The sequence below is a fragment of the Aedes albopictus genome, chromosome 1 (assembly GCF_035046485.1).
Source record: "Aedes albopictus strain Foshan chromosome 1, AalbF5, whole genome shotgun sequence".
NCBI lineage: Eukaryota > Metazoa > Arthropoda > Insecta > Diptera > Culicidae > Aedes > Aedes albopictus.
The window spans coordinates 246171626-246196625 of record NC_085136.1 but is presented as its reverse complement, the minus strand read 5'-3'; the positions used below and the strand labels follow the sequence as shown (position 1 = coordinate 246196625).

Genomic DNA, 25000 nt, shown 5'->3' with positions numbered 1-25000 from the left:
CTGTTTACCGAAACATATATTCGTTTTGTATCAGCTTGCTCACGAAGAGCAGGTCCATCTCTAGTCCGGCAACAAACAGAAATTCCGATAGCGTTACTGCTGTTCGATCTCCACCGCTGTGAATTGTTCTAGATCCAGTATTTATGTACATTGACCCCTACTTGGCTTGATAGTGTCGAAGAAACTCCGGTCGCAGCAAACGTGCGTAGAAACTCAGGAATCCACAATCCACTCTTTTCTTCTGATCCCAGACGTCATCCAGAACGAAAGCATATGCGCTTTCTCCTTCTTCGGGTTTTCGACAGATTTTTGATTCTTCTTTCAAAATTTCGAGTCTTGATTGGCATCTTGTCATTGCCCACGCTTTCGGGTCTCCAGATATCCAAGCATTCGTCACTTCAGCCGGAGGATTTTCTGCAACGTATCAAAACTCCATTGCGGGTAGTTTCCATTGATTAGCTTCTCGATTACCAGCTTGGAATCTATTTTCAATCGAAATGAGGCTGAATCAAACTTGCATCTTATCACTTCAGTTTGAAGAAGAGAGAGCCGATGAAGAGAAGTCGATCATGTTACTTTTGCCCTTATTTAAATTCAATCTAGAAATATTTGGCATTGGTGAAATAGTGAAATGCTAGCTTTAGAGGTATGCCACAGGGTTGATCCAACAATCGACATATAAAGACAAAACCAGACGAAGAGCATCGTGCATGTCCAAATTATATATGTGTCCAAGTTATGTTTATATACCCTATTCGATTTTTTCACCTGCTTCAATCTCCGGACGCTCCGAACACTTAAAAATAATAATCCTCAAACAGACGTTGGACAAATAGGAAGTTGTACCCATAAGGGCAGATTCAAGGTTGTTAATTAGTGAAAGGTGGGTAAGCTATGCATCAGTAACGGGGTTCACTCACCTTGTTCAGAAACTTGAGCTCCTGGCTGATTTTCTTGGAAATTTTTCGCACTCCGTCAACCGTGTCGCGTTTGGTCAGGTCCTGCAGCAGCTTCGTGCCGAGGTCGATCTTCTCCTGGGCCAGCGCCGTCAGTTCCTCCAGAGTGTACTCATTTTCCATCGCTATTGTTGGTTCAGGAAGAACGAAAATCACGTCTGTGTGAGATAAAGGCCACCAGGTTTCGAGTTTTACCTGCGATGTTTGACAGCTTTGTTTCGTTCCAAATGAGTGGGTTTTATGATAGCCCAGGAAAATGGGAAGTAAACAAAAGCCGAATGTTGTTCTCTCTCTCGATTGAATCAGCTCGCTCGCGGAGAAGAAGAGAAACGGTAGAACAAAAACAAATCAAAACATTGAGAGGATTTCTATTTTTAGATTTGTTTACAGTCAACGCTTGCACTAATACAACTATAATCTTATAGATTGTAAAGAAACGACGGAAAGCTGATGGAAGCGATTGCAATTGGAAATAATTCCTGCCGTACTTAAATCTTATAAGAAGTGTGAATTCAACTAACGTCAGGCTGAGTTTGACTACTAATGGGGAAAGAAGCGGGAAAATCTTATAAGTTTTCAAGTATGATACGTTTTCTGGCATTTTTCAGGTGCAATAAGAAAGCATAGTTCAGCATCGAAGGAGTCAAAAAGCTACCGCCCCCGGGTGGGCTCGAACCACCAACCTTTCGGTTAACAGCCGAACGCGCTAGCCGATTGCGCCACGGAGGCACGATGTAACAGCCGGTCGCAAGAACACTACAAAAGCCAAGATGGCGTCCGTCAAGGGTTAGAGTGGTGTTGCCAAAAGCCACCATTGAACATCATTGTTTAATGCTTTCAATAGATCGAGCCAGAGAACGGAATCAATCGATATCGGAGTAAGTTTTGGTAGGAAGGTGTTGGAACAAATTTTACGGACGACTGTTATTGTTTTATTATTGTTAGAAATTTATCACTCTCTGTGTTACGAACGCGAAGCGTGAAGTACATTTGAATCCACACAATTCGGAACGAATTCCTTTCCAACCATTTCCTACAGCTAACCAAGCGAGCCGCATCATAAAACCCCAATCAAATTCGAACAATCATGACCTACCACAATATAATAGGGCTCGCGATTATAAACGTAGAGCAGAGCGGCAATGTTTATCAGCATAACGAAGCAAAAGCTATGCGGCTGAGGGACTCGACTGACTTTGAGCAGCATGATAAAATAAACAATCTGAAGCGACACCCGATGGGAACCATACCAATAGCCTAGCAGATCGGTAGCATTCTAAATGTAATCAAAATCCATCATTGAACTTGATCTTGAAAATTAGGCCAGCTGAGCATCGGGATCGTGCAAAATATGAATGGTAGATCTAATTCTGTACAAATACAATCAAATCATGTAGCTAGAGAGATTGCTCAAATTCAGGAAAATTCCCTCTTCGGAGAAGAAAATATTTCTCCTGTGAAAACACGAAAAAACCATGTACCCGCGAAAGATCATTCTAGAAATCTGGCCGCTCATATATTCATGTTAAAACACGTACTGAAAGTGTAAATGTGTAGATCGTAACGAGAGCCGCTATTTCATCATCCTTTCAGGAAAGATCATGTGTAATTTTTGGTAGGCCCTGCGGCTATAAAAGAGGAAGATCAATAAAGACGACAGTCAGTTTTGTTTTTGGACTCCACACTGGATACCTCCCGGATATGTATTTTGCTACTCAAATTCCTTTGATCCTGAACTTGCACTTGCGAAGCTTAAATTATTCTGATCACTTGATTGGATAATTCAATCCTTCAAAAGTGTTGATACTTAGAATCGTGGAAGTCTAAATCATTGGATCGGTCAAACTTTTTCTCACTCTGGTAAGCCAAGGTTCCGAATACGAGAAACGTTAGCATGAGTCTAGAAAAGGCCAGTTTGATTTTGATCCAAGTGTAGAGGCACTTATTTCTCACTCTGGTAAGCCAAGGTTCCGAATTCGAGTAACGTTGGCATGAGTCTAGAAAGGCCTAAGTGCTCTACACACGATTTTAGACGAGTCCCCAATCATTGAATCTAGCGAACTTTTTCTCACTCTGGTAAGCCAAGGTTCCGAATGCGAGAAACGTTGGCATGAGTCTAGAAAAGGCCAGTTCGATTTAGATTCAAGTGTGAAGGCATTTATTTCTCACTCTGGTACGCCAAGGTTCCGAATGTGAGTAACGTTGGCATGAGTCTAGAAAGGCCTAAATCCTATCACACACGATTTGGACGTTCGATTTTAACTATTCTCCTTCTTGAACCTCCTACCCTGAGTGAGTAGTATCGGTGTTCGAAAGTAACGCGTTCCGTCTAGTCTGTTGGTTGGCACGCACGGAATGTATTACCGTATCCCTTCGCAACGGTACCGTGAAACGATTGTGGGTTTCGTCATCCTGATCATCCTCGATTCATCATCGCGATAGCTGTGGACAAGAGTGCTGCTGGATTCAGTAAGTATTTGATCTAGTCCCACCGCAAGAGGAACACCACACCCCGATCGTGCTGCCAATTGGAAGATTGCGCCCCGGTGCCATCGCCAACACTCTGCATTACAAAGATACTTTGGTCTGCAGCAAAAGGAAGAGACAGCATTGAGCACCCATTTGCTGAAGTTTAACCGTTATGTGTCCGACAAACTTTTTGCTTTTTTCTACACCGTGCTTTTTAAAGGAGCGTGGGTACCCGGGTACCCTGTCGGCCACATAAGTGTTAAGGACCTCGTTCGGCAAGTCACAACTGGCAGAAAGTCTTGGTGTGTGGCGAGAAAAAAGCGTTAACGCAAAGCGCTTATTGTGGACCAGGGATGTGAGTATTTCTCCAACAATCAGAAAAGTTATTACAAAGCTAAAGGAGTTCAAGTCGAGCCGACTGTAATGTACGTAGCGAAACGGAGTGGCTGTGCATTTCCAAACTCTTCCGGATACCTTTGACCCCTTCGTGACAGCACTTGTAAACATCCCTGAGGAAGCGTTGAGTTTGGAGGTCGTCAAGCAACGCTTATTGGCCGAGAAGCTTAAGCGAACCGAAAGTCACGAAGTCTTGGGCGAGGTCAAGTTGGCAGCGTTTTCCGAAGAAAAGAATCGAAAGCCAACGAAGTTGCCACAAGTGCAGCAAGCGAGGGCTTCTGCAGAAAGATTGTCACCCTATAGCCTAGTTTCGAGTTCAAAAGAAATCGCTCAAGAAACTTCTTGACCGATTCCTGGCAGAAATTGTCTACTGTGGTTGCCATTTGAATTGTCATTTCTTCGCAACTGCGTACTGCGATCGAAGAAAAACGGTTTCTTGGGCGATTTAGGCAAGGAATTTCCCATGCATCAAGATAGGCAGAGAAATTCCTTCTGAACTGCAAACAGCGCTTATAGGGGACTGCACACGGCGGTTGCTATGATAATTTTTTCTAAGTCTTTGACGTTTCGTGGCCTTGTTGTTTACGATTTGGACTTAGAGAAATTTTGTCGATTTTCATGAAGTCGGTTCAGTAAGTTGCTCGCATGCGTGGAAAAGTTTTCAATATTCGATTGCGTATTTTCGTTATTATGAGAACTAACGTAATTGGTGACAAAACAGTGATGTTACAGGAGACCAACTCCCGTCGTTCCTGGTCCAACAGGTTACTAAACAAAAATCAGGTGAAACAGGTTCCCAAAAAAATCAAATAAACGTGAGACCAGCATCGACGACTGCCAGAGTCAGATTGCCGCCATAAACACTCTTCGTTTTCTTGATCAACCGTAGGTGCAACCAGAGAAGATTATGCTAGATTATGCCTAGGTGCCTACCAAGGTGAAGCTCAGGACCTGGTTACTGCCGGACAGGAAGTTGGTGTTACTGCAGAACCGATAAACATCATGTGTGTCAAGAAGTTTTTTGAAGATAATAGTTAAGACCCAGCATACTTACTAATAAATCTACTCAGCATATTAAATTACGTCCATTTGAATAAAAATCACCGCGAAACATCGTTCCTCGGAGGTACCTTGCAGGAGTTTCTTCTGGTATTTCTCCAAGTAGCTCTTGTATTTCTCCAAGTTCTCCATCTAATATTTTTCAATGAGTTAAGAAGTTCCTCCTAAATTCCTCCTTCTTAAGATACCTCATTTTAAGAATCCTCGAGAAGTTTTTGTAAAATTCCTTCAGGTGTTCCTTCTAAAGTTCCCCCAGAAGGTTATTCATGGGTTATTTAAAGAGTAGATTCAAAGTCTCCTACAGGGTTTCCTTTTGAGATTTCACCAGTAGTTTCTTCAGACACCCCACCAAGATTTTTTTCGGGATTGCTCCAGTACTTCCTTCCGGAATTCCTTTAGGTGGTGACGAATCCATCCCTCGAAATTTGAAGAGCACAAATCTGAAATACCAAATGACGAATTGCACTGAAAAGTTGGTGGTGACCAATCGATCAACTTCTCAGCGCGTTTGCGGTATGATATTTGATTCTTTGTGCTTTAAAAAAATCAAGGTATGGCTTCGTTCTACAATTACCTTCAGGTATTTCATCCGGGATTTAATCCGAGATGCGCCAAGGAATTCCTTCCGGGATTATTCCGGGAATTCCTCGCTAGGAGTACTTTCAGGGATTTCTCCAGGAATACATACTAAAATTCGTACAGGAATTCCTCCAGTGAGTAGTTCAGAAGTTCCTTCAAAGATGGAACTCCAACTTTTGGGTGAGTTTCTAGGGAAAATCCAGATTGTAATATTCCAATGGAGTGCTAGGTCATTCCAAGGAAAATGCTGATAAGTTATATTCTGATGGTATATTCACCACCTGAAGGAATTCCGGAAGGAAGTACTGGAGCAATCCCGCAAAAAAATCTTGGTGGGGTGTCCACGGCGTGTGTATGGGAAAGGTTTATAACAAAAAAATAGGCATCGTCAAATTTTTCGCTATTAAAAAATAGAGGCTTTCAGCTTTCATTTGCACGGTCCCTCAAAAAAATCCACCGAGGGATCTCGAACAACTTTTTCAGAATACTGTTTTTCCCCATACAAAATGAACGGTTCCAAATTAATCCCTATTTCTACTTAACAAACATACCCAATTTTTGTATGAAAAAGTTCCCCCGATGGAATATTTCGATGTTGGGCTTGAATGAAAGCTAGAAGCGTCAACTTTCACGTAACGTAAAAATTAGCGATGCCTATTTTTTTGTAATAAATTTCTTCTACCAGACACACCGTGTGTCTGAAGAAACTACTGGTGAAACCCTGTAGGAGACTTTGAATCTACTCTTTAAATAACCCATGAATAACCTTCTGGGGGAACTTTAGAAGGAACACCTGAAGGAATTTTACAAAAACTTCTCGAGGATTCTTAAAATGAGGTATCTTAAGAAGGAGGAATTTAGGAGGAACTTCTTAACTCATTGAAAAATATTAGATGGAGAACTTGGAGAAATACAAGAGCTACTTGGAGAAATACCAGAAGAAACTCCTGCAGGGTACCTCCGAGGAACGATGTTTCGCGGTGATTTTTATTCAAATGGACGTAATTTAATATGCTGAGTAGATTTATTAGTAAGTATGCTGGGTCTTAACTATTATCTTCAAAAAACTTCTTGACACACATGATGTTTATCGGTTCTGCAGTAACACCAACTTCCTGTCCGGCAGTAACCAGGTCCTGAGCTTCACCTTGGTAGGCACCTAGGCATAATCTAGCATAATCTTCTCTGGTTGCACCTACGGTTGATCAAGAAAACGAAGAGTGTTTATGGCGGCAATCTGACTCTGGCAGTCGTCGATGCTGGTCTCACGTTTATTTGATTTTTTTGGGAACCTGTTTCACCTGATTTTTGTTTAGTAACCTGTTGGACCAGGAACGACGGGAGTTGGTCTCCTGTAACATCACTGTTTTGTCACCAATTACGTTAGTTCTCATAATAACGAAAATACGCAATCGAATATTGAAAACTTTTCCACGCATGCGAGCAACTTACTGAACCGACTTCATGAAAATCGACAAAATTTCTCTAAGTCCAAATCGTAAACAACAAGGCCACGAAACGTCAAAGACTTAGAAAAAATTATCATAGCAACCGCCGTGTGCAGTGCCCTATACCTAGCTGTTAATAAGAGACAGCATCGAAGTAGGCACAGTTGAGAAGAGAGAGGATTCATAGTCAGCGACCGACAGAGTGTAGACGTGTGAAGTAGAGCTCGAGAGTAAAGTGGTGGAAAATATTATTCAAGAAGTTTGGGCATTATTAAAGAATAACTATGATATCCGAATATTCTACAGTTACCGATACCGAAGCAGCAGAACCGTTCTTGTAGCTTGCAATAAAAGGGATGAGTTCCTTACCGATGACGAAGACGTTTCGATTTGGACGATACTGGGGCGCTTCCTTCGCATTTAGGGCAACTCGAGTCGGCCGAAGGACAGCCGACGTTGAGGTGCAGCGAACGGGACCGCAAGCTCCCCGGTAAGTTGTTGAACTTTTTCACAGGTTACTGAGCAACTTCTCTTGGCTGGTGTTCTACATCGAAATCGACAGGCGCAGCAATCATGATAATTGACCGAAGGTAATCGATCATGAGCTACGGTCCATGAAGGCAAACAGCGTATGGAAGATGACGTCTTGTCCACGCGGTGTCAAGCCCCTGAAGTCCATGTGTGCATTTCGAGTGAAGGAAGTTGAGAAATCCTAGGTTAAGAATTGCCAAGCCGTTCGTTACAAGGCTCGACTGGTGGGGAAGGGCACCTTACCACAGAGAACATACATCCAAGTCCAGTTCCGAAACTGTGTAAGGAATTTAACGACCATTTGAAATCGGCAACACAAGTGGCAATAGCGTGGCGCTGCAATCTGTTAATTTCCCATACTAATTAAACTCACCACTTGAAATGTTTCAATTCACCACTGACTGTGGCAATATGGTGTTCGGTAGCGTTAATGTTGTCATCGTGTATTGGTTTGCAACCTTACTCAAGTAAAGATTCAAATCCTTACACAATTTTCCGAATGAAATTTGTTCTAGCCTGGATGTCTGTTCTCTGTGACCTTACGCAGCGACTTCGACGCAAGAGCTCGTGCGGAAGAGATATTAGTTGTAACAATGATCTACGAGCAAGAGAGGGAAGATCATGCCATTGAAAATCCAAAGGAAGCTGTCCGAACTGATGAGGAATCTGTTTCGGTAGAACCGTACGACTATGAAGATGATGTATTAACCGGTGATGATGGAAACAATAAAGAAGATGTAGTGGAACCAACCAACGCCGTGCAACCATCGCAATCAGGGGTAGATTTGTCTTTCGACGTTAGAAAAGAGCAGCGAAAAGCAGCCCAATTTCCGACTTGAAACGCGGTTTTCGACTCATGGAGAACGTTCGACATCAGGCGCGACTGATGGTTGAGAGCTACTTCATCGTCCTGGAATCGACTTCGAGGACACGTACGTGGTGCTGGCTTTTGCTGGACATAATAGCTTTCCAGTTACATCATATTGACGTCAAGACGGCCTTCCTTCACGAAGTGATGGAAGAAGAATCGCAAGGCGTAAGGGCAAACAAAGACAACGTGCCCCAGTTGCAAAGATCTCTAGGGTTGACAAAAGATCCACTCCACTAAAGCTGGATTTCCGCAGCTGCAACTGCGGCAACTGCCTAACGTGAACACTGAAGGCGATGATGTTTATCTGGTATTTTGTGTGGACGACCTCTGGTTAAACGAAATATTCGAACAATCCAGAAGCTGAAATGCCGTCTTTCACATTACTTTGAGCTTTTCCTGGGGATGTGGCTTGCTAACAACCAGCAATCCAGCAGTTCGTAGAAGTTGAGCCAACACCGAGTAAATCCGATGGGAAAAGGACATCGATGTCGTACTTCCCAGTTCTACTGGGAGTTACTGGGCTGCCTTATGTGTAAGATGTTGTACGTTCGACCGATCAGCTACCTTGGCGAATTCTAGCAATCACTGACAGGCTGTTGGGTGCCTCAGACTATGCTGCAAGCGAATTGCAGGCAACCACCCATTCGTTGGGTACGTAGTCACCGACCTGGTCTCCGACACGGAAGACTATAAATCGATTACAGGTTTTCTGTGCAAAGTTTACGCCTAACGATAACTTGGAAGGAGCGTCCGATATAGCTCTGGTCCTCACAACTTCCTACCTCAGCTAAGAGTCCAAGGTACGCATGTTGAAGAAGCTTTACAAGGTGAAGTACAACGAAAACGGGGACATGGAAGGTCACTTTGTTCCGGTTGGAAGAACTTTTCTCCAGTCTAGCGAACGCAGGTCAGGAATTGGACGCGAACCTGAAATGGTTCTGAAAAGCATTAGAGACCTGTGAAGACAAGGACCTGACCGTGGAACTAGTTAAAGGTAAATTACTGGACGGAGCGCAAAAGAGAATAGAGAAGACCCGTCGGAGCGTGTCGGTACCGAGAAGAAGTCCAGCGTCTGCTATCAATGTCAGAAGCCAGGCCATATCAAGCACGTCTGCCCGAAGATGATGAAGAAAGTAGGGAGTAGGATCCGGCCGTCGGTTCTACTACGATGATGAAGGAGAGCAACAAGAAATCATCAAACCTAGTCAATAAGGGAACAGAAGTGATGTTCACTAAATTCCCAGGCTGCGTGATTCACTGTGGAGGCGTTGTTGAGGTAGATGCTCATAAGGTTAGAGGTGAATACCTGTACCGAGCGAAGCATGAAGGTTGCATACCATACGAAGGATTGCATTCATTCGTGGCATCGCAAACTAGCGAAGGGCGTGTCCATCAAGAAGTGTGACGTCTACCAGACCTGTAAGTGCTGTATGTACTGACGGGAAGATCGCACGGAAGCCGTTCCCGAGAAAGACGGGTCGACAATCGAAGAAGACTCTGGATCTGGTTCATACGGACATCTACGATTCGATGAATACTGTGACGCCGGGCGGATCTAGATATATCCTGACACTCATAGACGACAAGCCGCTAGGTATACGATTGCGGATTTTCTAAAGCGAAAATTTGAAGCGACAGACGTGACCGAGGAATACGTTGCCATGGTTCGGAACCTATAATGTATCGAAGACACGGGACTTGGAGAAGGCGAATGAACCACGAGCTGCATCAGCTGCTAAGAGAACAAACTATCGTCCATACCGCGAAAATCGGGTGGTACGGTGGGCGGGTCACGTCATCAGGATGTCGGATAGCAACCCGACTAAAATGGTTCTCGAGAGTGATCCGACCGGTACAAGACGACGTGGAGCGCAGCGAGCTAGGTGAGTCGACCAAGTGGAGGACGATCTGCGGACCCTACGCAGAGTGCGGAACTGGAGACAAACAGCCATGGACCGAGTGGAATGGAGACGGCTACTATGTACAGCAGAGGCCACCCCGGCCTTAGCCTGATCGGTAAGTAAGGTAAATAAGAATAAAAACGAAGCTGATGGAGGAGATACGCCAGCGCGTCCGGCCAACGTGTAGCACGAGAGGCGGATTGCCACAACGATACCGAGAGACCACTGGTATGGTATGGTGCGAAAGCTAATCGACGAACCGACATTCAATGAAGCCAAGAAAGGACCTGAAGCGGAGTTGTAGAAGGCAGCTATGGGCGATGAGATGGCGTCATTGCATGCAGAATGGCACATGGCAGCTGACGGATTTACCGACCGTACGCAAGGCGGTTGACTGCAAATGGATTCTCAAGCGGAAGCTAGACGAAGGAGACGCTCGAAAGGATTCATCCAAAAGTTCGGGACGACGAAGTCTTTGTTCCGGTGGTTCGTCAGGTGACTTTCCGGGTGTTGCTGACGGTTTCCAGTCAACGAGGTACGATCGTTAAGCAAGCAGATGTGAAAACCGAATACTTGAATGGAGGACTGGAGGATACGAAAACGAAACAGGGAGGCCGTGTGTGAAATAGGCTGGCCATGTTTGGATCAAGAATGTCGATCAAGTTTCGATCGTAGCGCTCGCAGAGAGTTGTCAAGAGCTACTCTCGATAAACCGACTACTAACGGATTTTCCTGTGGAAACAATCAAGCCAATATGATCCTTGAAGACAATCAATCCTGCATTAAGCAAATTAAATCCGGACGTTCTACCAATCGATCTAAACAAGTGGATACAAAATACCACTTCTTGTATCAACTACTGGAGCAAGGTATGAGTCGGATGCAGTATTGTCCAACTGATCAAATGATAGCCGACATGTTGACGAAACCCCTAAGACAAGCGTGAAGTTGATCAGATTCGGGGAAGCGGCTGGAGTTTATCCGTCGGGGAGGAGTGTTGGAATCAAACCCGATCAGAAAGGCATAACAAAAATGTAACATAATTATATCAACGATAGATATATATATCACCGTTTGTTATATTTAGATATATTTGATAAAAATTATTTGGAAACCTGATATAATTATATCAGAATTATAACAAGGTCAATTATAATACAAATCAATTTATTTTGATCATCTTTATATTAACATTATAACAAACTCTGTTATAGTTTTGAAAATGCAGTTTATGTCAAATAAACATTTTACAGGTGGTGTTTCGTACGCAGTTACGCCGCTGTGCGGTGCTACTGTGCTTGCAAAATACAGTATTTTTGACAAGTTTGTATCATGATCCAGACCTTTAGGAAAGCTCAGATAGATATTGTCGCACTTATCCCGCGTTGAACAATTCGTCAATGAAATCATCACCGTCATCAAACATTTGAAACCAGTTTTTTCTAAACCAAAGTCTTTACTATGAAAATATATTCACTGTACTCCACATGGGGAATAAAATGCAGTGAATATATTTTCATGGTCGATGTTTTGATTTACAGCGAGAAAACTGCTTTTTATTTTCCGAAAATGACAGGTGCTTAAGCCTTAAGATCATCAGTATCTTAGTGATGAGGCCACAATATTGAGGTCGTAAGCAGTGATTTAACCCTCCTAAGATGTTAGGTTTTTTGAACCACAATGGCGCAGTGCACGTTCAGTGTGACTGTCTGGGTCATATTGACCCCAATATCCTACTAGGGTTAATGCAACTCTCAAACGGTCACATGAAGCTATGATAAGTGAGGCAACAAAATGGATATGAAAAGAATGACTTTCATTGAAACTGTTAACATTCTTGAAGTGAGTTTTAAGTTTCACAATACTCCATAGGTTTTGTAGTCCCATTCATGATTATTTTAATAAATTATTCTGAATTTAGAAGTTTTATTATTGTTATTGAATTAACATGATACAAATGGATCAATTAGTCGTCTGCAAATTAAAGTCACCTTAGTTTTTCAAGAATTGATTGATAACAAATTATTTGTGTAGCTTTGAAATGTATGTCTAATTCCGTCACATCATGTCATAAGTCACGTTTCAATGCCATGCAATTAACGTCCATAATAATTCAGTAAAAATACAGCTTCTTATCATCTGCAAACATGTGAATATTACATACACGGAGAGACGAAACTACCCAAAAGTGAGTTCTTTCCACCCAACTTCGGGGTTGCGTGCGTCAAGCCAATTTTGAGTTGATGGATATGTTTTTGTTGGGTTGTTCCCGCTTGCTTCCATGTGAAAAAATACCTAATTTTAAGTTTTTTCCACCCAACCGAAATTTTGACTAGGTTGTATTCACTCAAATTTGAGTACTGTGCTAGAAACTCAGTGTTGGCTTGACGCACGGAACTGCAAAAGTTGGGGTGTTTCTCTCTTCACTCTCTGACAACAATAGAAAGAGCGCATGAAAAGGGAGATGAAAAAGAACTCAAAATTGAGTTTAAAAGTATCTTATTTTGAGTTTTTCAGTTTCTCCGTGTACGTTCAAAGATGATGCAAGGCCGTTGAAAAATAAGGTTAACATCAATGGCCCTGAAACCGATCCTTGTGGCACTCCCGATAGAGTACCGATCGGGCATCAATGATTTCCTTTAACTTCCACATTTTGAAAGCGGTTATTCAAATGGGATTTACTCAATGAAACAGAATCTCAACTGAAATCAAATAGGTGTGATAATCTGTGCAGTATTTAAAAATTGGAAAATCTGTTAAAAGCTTTTGAAAAATCAATCAATAGCCATAGGCTATTTCTTTTTTACCAAAATGTTGAAGGACATCGTTATGCATTTTCAGCAAATTCCGAAGCAAATGCCGAATAGTTGTTTTCGACTAGTGGGAAAATTTCTTGTTTAAACTATTTTTGCTAAAAATGAAAACATTATATGAGATCACGAGGCAAAACGAACGATACAGAATTGCTTTAGTATGTTAATTGTTGTCGGGCTGTTTGCAGTTCACAAGAAATTTCTCAGCCTATCTTGATGCATGGGAAATTCCTTGCCTGAATTCCTCAAGAAACAGTTTTTTCTTCGATCGCAGTAAGCAGTTGTGAAGAAATGACAGTTCAAATGGCACTCACCGGCGAATGTATCTGCCAGGAATCACTCAAGAAGTATCTTGAGCGTTTCCTTTCGAACTCGAAACTGCGCTTGTATCATGTAATGTTAAAATTGTGCATTAAACACTTAACTTTTTATTTCAGAAGCCATCTAAATCTGACAATCTCAAGAAATGCACACTAACGCCACGAAGCGGTGAAATTTTCAATCATAATACTACTGCATAACTTTGCAATAGGCAGAAACTTCCTTGACGGTGAGAAAATTTAGATAATTATTTCATAACACATGTCAAAATGTTCTAATTTAATTTATTTATTTATTTGTTTATTAACTCATCTGACGGGTATTATTTTTACTCGCTTGCACCAACAGAAGGTTAAATTGTATACCACTATTTTCACTGTTGAAGAGCCATTAACTATACACTTAAATTCAGGAATTGATCTCGGTAAACGGTTTACCGAGAATCCAACAGCTGATATCTCGGTAATAGTAGTTTACGCAACAAGGTGCAGAATGACGATTTTTACAGCACGAGTCGTACATTTATCCAACGAGGCTTGCCGAGTTGGATAATTACGACGAGTGCTAAAAAAATCGAGTTCTGAACCGAGTTGCGTACAACGTTTTTTGCAATTTCATAAATTACCCTTGAGGATAGTTTTAAACAAAACTTTTTCATCAAACTGCACACTGATGTTCGAAGCCATGTTTATGAAAATCTGATCATAACAGGTTATTAGCAATTACAGGCGCGTTTTCGGTCATCGGGTTACTTATAAAACAACGGTTTTAATTATAGCCGACGTTTCGAGCGTTTATTCACTCATCTTCAGGGCAAACTACAATTTACATACAAAGTTTGAGTAGTCAAGTCATTTGTTACATAAAACATAAAATTACTCACATTAAAGGTTGTTTTTAGGTCAAGTGGGTTTGAACATGGACAATTTGAACGGCTGACAACATTACACTGAAATTATAATCACACATATAAATTTCGGACCTAATGACTTGATTCATTTTCAATTAACAAAACTTTGAACGGAGCACAAACTTACACAGCTTTCACCTAGGCACATCTAAACAGGTTTGAGTCAAAATGTCTGTGAGTGGAGACGTCAAAACGAAACGATGGAACAGAAAAGACATTAACAGAAACAGAGCATCACAGAGTGCTTTGACGATGTTTTGCTATCTCTCTCCGTGCGTGATTGAGTGCAGAAGACCCGAGTAAACAACACTCAGATTGCTTGTGTCGGTTCTATAGTTAACCGTTTTGTTGTCACAGAAAATGTGACACATTTCAAGAATTTGAAGTGCGTTTAAACGATTGTCCTGGTCAAGAATCTTTGTGCGCAGTGATCACAATTTTTCAAAACTGCGTCCAGAAAGCATTAAGAAGTTGATCAAAACTGAAAACAGTGCTGTAATGGTTCATTACGCAACGCAAATCGGTGCTGTAATGATCCATTACAGCACTGTTTATATGGTGTGGGAAAGTAGGCCTTTTCCTGTCAGATTTGCGTGAAGTAAAACAGCCTATTACGATAAGAAATTGCAAAAAATATTTACTGATTCTCGGTAAATTTTTTACCGAGATTTCGGTAAACCATTACCGAGTCTCGGTGAACTTTGCCGAGATCTCGGTAAAAAGTTGGATTACTGAGATCTCGGCAAAGGTTTAACGACATCTCGGTAAAACTTTTACCGAGATTCAGTAAAAAATATTAACGGATTCTCGGCTGTTGGATTCTCGGCAATCCGTTTGCTGAGGTCGGTGATTTAATTTAAGTGTGTATCTCTACAACTTTGATTAAGATACGACATTTATTTCTGGTCTGAATCATGAGATGAAGCCAAAATACAGAGCAAATTCTTTAGTTACAATTATAACTCAATTATATCCACTTTTGTTATTATATCCTAAGATGACGTAACTGCGATCAGTAGTAGCAACAACACTTTTATGTGACGTCATAAGTTCTCTCCCCTGTGCGTTGGACAAACGAGTCTATTTATAGACCAGCCGCCAAAACGAAGAACCACTTGACCATATACCACCCTTCACTTCAAGTGCTGAAATGGCCTCATTGGTAAAGGCGCCGGATTGCAGTTGAAGGCTGGCGTCCTTGGTTCGATTCCCGTCTGGGTGAGGGTTTTTTATATACTGAGTGGGGCAAGTTTTTTATACAAAAAACTTTTCGCTAAAAATAAATAACACTCTTAATAAAAATTACCCAAAAAATGAGTTAAAATTTACCCAAGTCAATTTTTACCCAATATATTTATATCAAATTTATAACAACATGTGTTATAATTTTTTGATCATTCCAATATTTATTATATCTCACGTTGTTATAAATTTGTTAAAATTGTATCAACAACTGTTATAATTATGTTATGGCTAGAGCAATTTTAGTTATATTTTTTGTTATTTTAACACCTAACCGGCGAATTTTATAACTCATTCTGTTATGAAAAATCTTTGAAATAAATAACTCAATCGGTTATAATTTTGTTATGCCTTTCTGATCGGGAAGCGGCTGGAAAACTCTACCGTCTACCCCCGTTCGTTTGAACGGCACCTCATGCAAACCAACGGGGTTCATTTTTAATTTGAACGTCTAGCAACTCTGTTAGCATCGAAAAACACACTACTGGCAACCTGATTTGGTGTTTTGTTTTGGTTCTGCGTTCCGTTTCACACCGTTCCATTAGCAGAATGACGTTTGAACCATTTTTAGTTTGAACGATGTGCAGATTAGAGGGGGTCAAACTAAAAAGTGTTCAGATTACATGCGGTCAAACGAACGAGGGTAGACGGTAGTAGGCTATGATTAGTCGATACGGCCCACCTCCCATAACCGGTATCCGGCTCAACAGAGAAACGAATTCACTCAGAAATACACAGAGGGCCTGATTACGAGTGTCACATCACGGTGAAAACAAAAAAGTGACACCGGTAATTAGTACGGTGAAAGTGATTCCCATTTGATTAACCCACAACTTTTTCACCGTGGATTCGCAATAAGTCACCGTGATCGATTTTCACCGTGAAGTGACACTCATAATATGGCCCAGAAGCACGAAGAGAGTGCGTGATTGCTGAAGAGAAAATATTGGATCGGAACGATATGCGGAGGTTTTATGCAACTGAAAATAGTGACAGCCAGCAGCGGTTCCAAGGAAAAGTTCGGATAACAGATCACCACCCAGACCGGTAAGCCAGTCCTTCATTGCTTCACTTTTTCCAACGTTTTTTCTCTGTATTGTTTGTCTCATTTCAGTTTATTTTAAATTAATTTGTCACTATATCTTGTTGCTTCTTTGCGTAATAGCTTACACACGGTGAATGTGTGTGTTGGATGTGGTTTTGTTTGCTTATTTCGCTCCTTTTCTTCACATCGCTAGCACACTAAACGCAGTTCCTTTTGTGTTTATGATTCTTACTTCTTAGCTTCTTCCACTTAACACATCCTTCGCTTGTTTCTCATTTAAAATACATAGTAGCTATATCATTATTAGTTATCGAATACTCTTTCTTTCGTTAACTACCTTCCACTACTACAACTGCGCGCGGTGCTATCTGCCTTTCTCTTTCTAATCAGTTGATTCTACGCCCCGTGTCTTCTTCTATGTTGTGTTTCGCATTACTGCGCACTGTCTCTTGCCTTGTCCTCTTCCTTCCGAATTTCACACAGTTTCTTTCTTTTGTTCTTCTAGATGCGTTCAAGAAGAGTATTGGAATCGTAGTTTCTGGGTTGGTTATTGCATTGTTGTTGGTTTTTTATAAGGGTTCTTTTCGTAACTTTTGCCCGGTTCCATCAAACAGTTTAGTTAGTCGTCTGCCCTTCCTTCCTGCCTGCGCACAAGAGTATAGAACCTTATTTTTTCTGCTTCCTCTAAATCTGATTTTCACTAAAAACTAGGAAAATAAACATCGTCAAGAAGGGTGGCAGGGAGGGGGGCACTGAAACACCACACCGCGCCTTAGGCAGATCATTCGGCTGGCATTCGGGCGGATCATCCCCGCCGATCCTCTTCCTGTTTGTAAGCACCACAGTTATTCTTTTTATTACAATTATTTTTTTTAATATAACTAATAATATATGTTTTTTTTTCTTTATTTAGTTAGGTTGTTACCTTTAGTTCTCGCACTGAGGATGATGGGGATTTGATGCAAATGCAACTGTTTCCGACGATACAACTGTTGGTTTTTGTTTGCTGTTTGAGTTCTTTTCTGAATGTTTTGTTTTCTGTTTGTCTGCATGTATCATGTTTCGATTCTTCTGCTTTCAAAGAGTAAAACTTTTCCGATCAGTTTCCATCTTTCTTCCTCTCGTTTTCCGACCAACTGCTGCGGTTTTTTTATACACTGTAGGTATTATTTACGACTATAATTACAATATTTACACGGTTCAGCTTCACTTACGAGAGTCACTGCCCTTCTACTAACGACGCCTTCGCTTCTTCGGCCTTCCCTCGCTTTCGCAGTTTTCTATCTTAATTCTCAATGAAAATACAAAAATATTTGCCTCTTGTGTTTTAGTTTTTTTTCTCATCGAACTTTATAACCCGATTTTCAGCTATCCCTTTTCTACAACTGGGCTTCCCGTATAACTTTGTTTCGTTCTAAATTTGCTGGTTGCCTACTTTGGAAACTAAAGCTCCTGTTTTGATTACTGTCTTCATTTTTTTTCCTCATTATTCAGTTTTAAAAAGCGCAAACAATATATGAATACTTTGAATCTAATCTGTTGCTATCGGCCTATTGCTCTGGTATCGTGTGAGGATAAAAATAACGATCTCATTCTTCTGTTTGCAACTGCTTCTACATTGTTTGTGTGTGATTTTAGAAATAGAGACAGGAGTTTTCGTTTTTTTAGTACTGTTAATGTTCTCGAACGGACGTAAACAAGCTTGATGTTTTTATACCACTTTTGTTAGCACAGTTAGCACTCGCTCACTTGGATTTGTTTTTGTTTTGTTGATGATTGGGCGAACAGCAGAAGAACGACTGAGAGTTACCATGGTGACGCGGCTCGACAACAGCTACTTCGATTCGAAGGGTGCCAAAATATAGAAAAGAGCGGAGAGAGCGCAAGAGAGAGAGTCTCTGCTGGCAAAACAAGAAAAAATAAATTTACAGCTCTCTGGAAGCGTTTGCTTCCAAGTGGCTCACGCAAGCGTCGGTGGTGTAATGGTCAGCATAGTTGCCTTCCAAGCAGTTGATCCGGGTTCGATTCCCGGCCGACGCAGGATGTTTTTTTTGTTTATGTTTTGCTGTTTTCATCATTTTTCACTGCGCGTAGCGATAAACACTGGAGCAAATTGTGACATTGAAATTTTATTGGCGTTCGTTGGAAAATCGAACGTGTTTTAGGTTGGAGTGGAGATTTGTGAGAAGAATTTAGCATTAATTCAAGAGTTTCTCATATTTGTCCCCACGAATCTGAAGGCATTTTCCTCCGGGAAGCTAGCTGACTATTTTTGTAGAATGCGGAGCGATTCTCTGGGAATGCGAGAAGTCCGGGAATCTTCAGAGGCTCTTCTCAGGAAATTTGAAAGATTATCCTGCTCTGGTATTCGGAAGAATGGAGGATCAGGGAATCTGGAGAGTATCTCATTTAGAAGATTCTGAGAGATTGTCCATCGTGAATCTTTCGTTGCCTTTCGGCAATATGGAAGAGTCAAGGGAAGAGTTCTCCTCCTTCTGGACCCCAGAACGGGAAGATTCTTCTCTGAGCGTCCAGAGAGATTCTGTTCTGGGAATCAGCGATGATATTATTCTAAGAAACTGAAGAGATTATACTTCCAGAATCCGGAACGATATTCTATCAGGAATCCGGACAAATTTTTCTTCGGGAATTCAGAGAGATTCTACTGCTGCAATATGAAGCGATTCTCCTCCGGAAATCTGGAGATACTCTTCTCTGTAAATTAGAGATTCTCCTCTAAAAAGTTGGAGATTCTTCTCTAGAAAATTGGAGGAAGTTGTTGCTTCAACTATTTGTCGATCAATGGTGTAGTCGTCGTCACCGCCGTTGATCTTCAACAATGACCCTTGGTCGAAACTTAAACTACACTGGTACGCCGAATGTAGAACTTGTGGCTGATGCACGACTTTTTCTACATGATTTCGTGGGCGGTCGTATGGAGGCGGTGTAATGACGCATAGAGACGATTATTTAAACTACAATCTATGATAACAGCGATGAAAACCGATATGAGAGCGGATGGGAATGATTGCCACGAAATTATGGTCAAGAGTAAACTTCTACCACAGACAGACAGACGTAACACCTAGAGCAATTTTCGTGAAAATCTATTGCCCAGTTTGCACTACCATCACCTGGTGGAAATGCTTCATGATTAATGAAACACTGCGTTGTGCAATATCGTCAACAGAAGGCGCTAGTGTGAAACGTCAAACGCAATGAAAAACGATGCGCGCCCCTCTAATTGTGAAAGTCACGACTATGAAGAATTTAAATTGATCGCTAAAAGCGTGGTCTATGGAAACTTCGCAAGTGTTACGTCTGTTTGTCTGTGCTTCTACTGTCAGATCAAATTCAAATGTTGAATGAAGCGATTTGAACATCCCTAAAAAAGAAGTATGTGGCAAGGAAGTCCCTAGAAATTGATTTTCAAATCGCTTGGAATATAAAATAATCAAAAACTATTGTTGAATAGTTTTGAAATTCGAAGAAAAAGAACATCCCAGCAGTGAACTTGATGATCGCTTATTGAAGCAAACTTTTCCGACACTCGCCGCATCAAAACAATGGCGCCACTGTATGTGAACGTTAACATTCATTGAGGCAGCAGCTACGGTGGTGCCATCTGTTGCATCCAGAGATCTCTTGATGTCTCTTGATGTCTCAATTGTTTTGTTTCAGAACGACAGGTATCAGATTTGACAGCAAAGATCTATCGAGAGAGGAAGGAACGCTAAATATGTTACACAAATGATATGACAAGAATGGGATCAGATAAAAAACTGGTTTGAGCGATATTTTATGTTGAAAAACAGACCTAAGGTATCTTCCCTGCATTGAAAAAGTGAATGCATGCATCTCTAAAAGTAAATGTTTGTCGAACTACTACTAGTTTAGAATTATACACGAGATAAAAATATAAATATATAGAGCTCTCTGAATAGTAGTGGTAACAACAATATGTAGTAGAGTAGGCGCCACGTGGCAGACATGTTTGATGATGTAACTCGTACTTTTAGATGAATTAGATGAGCGAGAGGAAGAATAACAACAAGGATTTATACACTAGAGAGTTTGCGGGACAGAGAAACGTCAGAACCTTAGTCAGAACTCCGTTCAGAATCTCCCACAAATCAATTCAAAGTTCTCTCAGGAGCCCATTCAGGGTATTTCCAAGATTCTGTTCAGAATCCGTCGAAGTTTCCGTTTACAATCTTTTCAGAATTCCATCATGAATTCTGTTTGAATTTTGATCAGAATCTTGCCAGGATTTCGTTCAGATCACTCTCAGTATGGAATCCTCAGAGACTGCTCAGAATCCCTTTGAGAAACTTCTCTGTATTCTGTCCAGAATCTTATCAGGATTCCGTTTACATTCCTTTTAGGATTTCGTTCAGAATTCTCGCAGAATTCCGTTCAGAATATTCTCAAGATTTCGTTCAGAGTCCTCTTAGGCTTCTGTTAAGAATCTTCTCAGTACTCCACTCAGAATCCTCTTAGGATTCCGTCCAAAAAGCTTCCAAGGATCCACCTCACTGGGTTCTATCTGGATTCCGTTAAGTTCTTTGCCAGACAAAGTGTTTGACGTTTCGCCCTCACCTAGCTTTCAATCAGAGTGTACGTGCTATTTATACTGTAGAGATAGCCGGAAAAGTTAGTATGTATTGGTGATACAACGATGACAGTTCAGGTAGGGGTGGGTGACGCGAAATAGGTAGGGCTGCTACTGAAAGGAAAGTTATATCCTTTAACAACAAACACGCAGTTCTGCATTGAGTTTCACAGTAGTATTCACATTCACACACACACAAACGACGACGACAGCGACAGTAGTTACATGTCTCACACAATTCACAATCTTCGATTGCAACAGCATATGGGGTGGCGAAGTTTTACTCTAGCTCTTTATGCTTACAGTGCAGTGAACACATCATTCTTTCGCGACCCGGATCCGAGTGGTCTTTCATATCCCGCGCGTGAAAACAGAACCTAATTTTCGGTATAAAACTGTACATTTGAAGATCCTGACGGCGGCGGCGTTGCGTAGAAATTGTGGGCCGTGCGGCCAAACCGCACGAGAACGCGAATCATTGTTGATGCGGCAGTGTTGCCGATCTTCTACAAACATACGAGGAAGTCAGATTGCAAAAAAATCCGACCGTTTGTGGTTAGCTTCAGTTGAGGAATTGTTTTTCTTCCGGCCTAGCGGCATAAAGGTGTTTGCGTGTGTGCCTGTTCCAAGTTTGTTTCGATGTGTTTGTGTGAGTAAGTGGCGCTTTTGATATTTCTGGGCTTCATCTGTTTGTTCTTAATGTTTTCAACTGTGTTTCATTACTTTGTTTTTACAATTTTGTTATTAAACTAGAGTAACTGATCTGTTTCGGTTTTTTGATAACAATAGATTCTTTTTTAGTGTATGATTTTTTCGTTTTGGTTTACATTAAATAATCTCTTTTTAAAACGCTCTTGTTTGCTTTTTTTCACTATGGTTTGCTTCCACAATTTTGAGTTATTTTTTTATAGGATTGCGCGCTAAACGGCAAAGTGTCGAAACTTAAAGGGCGAAAGCTTATGATTGGACACCTTCTCCACCTTCATTCCTTTTTCCTTGACCTTTTTGTAAAAATACTTAATCTGAGAAAAATATATAGAACCTATACGATCAACGAATTGCCTATAGTCTAGTAATTTCATCTGGTTTTACTCGTTTTGCTCATCAAGTAAGCGCACACCTCGCTTCTCTTATTTCCGCGGTGTGCCTACTTCTCCTGCCTTGTATATATGTATAGAATTTTCGCTAAAAATATGTACCGTCGTTCTTATTCTTCACTATTTCGAACCGTCAATTCAAAACTTTGCTGCACTTACAAAACTAATAAAACCGTAAATCTATCATACTTTTGCCCTTTGCGTGCGTGCTCCCCGCTGCTCTCGATGAGGAGTTTTGACGTACACTGCGGCAGCAGAGACTGCACAAAACTATAAAATATAGCTAGAAACAAAAATCTGAACAAATTTCCACTAATACGAGTCGATGAACAAATAAGGCGCGACAAACTATGCAACAAAAAAAAAATCTAATAATAAAGGGGATCAATGGGAGAAATCAGAGCCTACTAATAATACGTCCATCATTCTGCACTGGGGGATCCGGTCCTTCGCGCGAGAGGACTCCGTATAGTCAGTCGCAGTAGACCGGCGGCGCTAATTCCGTGATGTTTTTGTTTTGTTTGAGTTTCGTTTTTTAGTAAATATGCGTGAGTGCGTGAAGGGGGGTGTGTGTTCTGTTTAGTTAGTGGTAGCGTTTCTTTATAGTACTCTCGATAAAAATTGGTTACAATATACAACAACTAGTGGAACAACATCTACTGGAACCGCCTTTACTCTTTTGCCGCTGATCTAAAATTGCAAAGAAAAAAATGTTAGAAAATCATTCAGTACCAGAGTAGAAATTTGCTTCAGTGTGGCTTCACCCTTGAAGTTATACCCACCTTGCGAATTTGGCTCGGGCAGATTATCACGTGGGACCAAGTGCATCACGGTCGTTTTGCCTAATGGTAACCCTAGGGCGCCTAGCGTCACGTTGCAGTGCAGAAATCTGCCCTGGTAGATAAGTCTTAGGATCTCCGCCTTGGCCACCGCTTCCGTTTCCCAGTCTGCGAATGAACAAAACAAAATAAAAGAGGAGAAAATTGTTAATTTATACTTCACTCTCATACACAGTCGATCATTAAACTTTTCATGTCACGCTTTGCATCGTTCCTTGAGATCTGAGCAACCCGTTACCACCAAGCGGTTCTATGGTGTAATGGTTAGCACTTTGGACTCTGAATCCAACGATCCGAGTTCAAATCTCGGTAGAACCTCAAGTGATCTTTTTTAGGCGCGATTATTTGATGATCTATCCAAGGCAATGCTGATCCACTGAGATCCATTCGTCACGCTCATTTGATTCCACACAGAAACCGCACCACAAAAAATATCGAATAAGATTTTACCCCAAACAAAACAGAAATAGGAGAGAAAGAGGAAAAGGTATATGTATCTGAAAATTATCGCTATCTGCAAGAGACTTTGTATTGCTTCAGGAGGGGAATATCTTTTGTATAATAGAAACACGTGGATGAACATGGTGGAGAAAATGGGCTTTTCGGGCAAAGAAATTGGATAGGGTAAGATGGGGAGTTCATATTTCAAACTTTCATCGTTTTCAAAGATAAATAGTCTCATTTGTTAGGCATTTAAAGTGGTAACAGAAACTACACAATATTTGCTTGATACTTCAGCAGAAATATTCTATAAACTTATGCATTTTCATCAATCTTTAGAAATTCGAAAATTGGTTCGTAAAACGGAAGTGCTGCAAAAAAACTATCTGCCATGAAGTAAGACGAATGACGACATTCAAAAATGATGTTCATCATTTTGGGTATATGGTAGTCAAGTAGGCTAAGGAGGAAATTAATTACATTACACATTGATCTGTCAAGAAGTCCGAATGTAATCCACCTCAGGGTATTTTAGATCTCCTTCTGTGGGGTGTGAACAATGATTAATGACATTCCCTTAGGTGTCCTTCCCCTAGCAAGGGTCGGTGATAAAGCGTAATGGTGAGGTGGGCAGTGTGATGCTGGCTCATTGAGGAGTGGAGCTTTGTCGGAGGAAGTCACCTGCATCGCGAGATCCCGTATCCTGCCAAGTGATTCTGTTGTAGTTTGATAAGATGGCAGGCAACGGATTGCTCCGGTAAGCTACGCCAAATTTATTTAGGGCCGGGTTCTTCACAAAACGTATCATTCGGAGGATTTTCATATTGGGAAAAGTGGGGTAAGATGCCATTTTTCAAACTTTCATTGTTTTCAATGATAATTAGGCTCATTTGTTAGGCTTTCAAAGTGGTAACAGCAACTAGACAATATTTGCTTGATACTTCGATAGAAATATTCATTAAGCTATTGCATTTTCATCGTTTTTAAGCGATTTTAAAAACTGGTTCGTAAAACGGAAGTTGTGCAAAAAGGCTATCTGCCATGGGGTAAGATGCCACTTCATGAAAACATTCAAAAATTACGTCCATCAGTTTTCGGGCATTTCCGACTCCCTTTACCCCTTTTGTTCTGCTTTTTTGTATACTCAATAAATGGAGTGTCACCCCCCTCCACGCGAAACGATGGTCGTTATATTTGAATGACCCCTAACATGGATAGCGTAGACATCAACAACCATGCGTCTCCATGTGTGCCTCAATCTCGTTGGAAACACTTGGCTGGTAATAAAATCACCAGAAAACCTTAATTGCAAACATGAAAAACCGGAAGTTGCCAATTTTCATTGGGAAATCAAAAGATTTTTCGTGGGTTTGGCGGCCTAGCTTCTAGAAGAATGTTTAATGCAAACGGGAGCAGGCCGTTAGGCCGAAGGCCATTAGGCCGAATGCCGTTAGGCCGAAAGGGTCGTTT

At 41.2% G+C, this 25000-nt stretch overlaps 2 protein-coding genes, 1 long non-coding RNA gene and 3 other non-coding genes across 10 annotated transcripts in view; 3 read left to right on the top strand and 3 right to left on the bottom strand.

Moving 5' to 3' along the window:
* LOC115259784 (SKI family transcriptional corepressor 2-like) overlaps nucleotides 1-25000 on the bottom strand; it is an 833559-nt gene that overhangs the window by 199160 nt on the left and 609399 nt on the right. The gene's annotated exons all lie outside the window — the stretch shown is intronic.
* Nucleotides 1-25000, top strand: part of LOC134285551 (uncharacterized) — a 160434-nt gene that overhangs the window by 89693 nt on the left and 45741 nt on the right. The window lies entirely within an intron of this gene.
* On the bottom strand, nucleotides 1612-1685 carry Trnan-guu (transfer RNA asparagine (anticodon GUU)). Its single transcript has one exon. It is a non-coding gene; the product is annotated as a tRNA-Asn (tRNA).
* LOC109411878 (uncharacterized) lies at nucleotides 16564-23837 on the bottom strand. The gene is made up of 2 exons (XR_009996466.1): nucleotides 23033-23837; nucleotides 16564-22940 (listed from the first exon to the last, which is right to left on the bottom strand). It is a non-coding gene; the product is annotated as an uncharacterized LOC109411878 (long non-coding RNA).
* On the top strand, nucleotides 18510-18581 carry Trnag-ucc (transfer RNA glycine (anticodon UCC)). Its single transcript has one exon. It is a non-coding gene; the product is annotated as a tRNA-Gly (tRNA).
* On the top strand, nucleotides 23336-23407 carry Trnaq-cug (transfer RNA glutamine (anticodon CUG)). Its single transcript has one exon. It is a non-coding gene; the product is annotated as a tRNA-Gln (tRNA).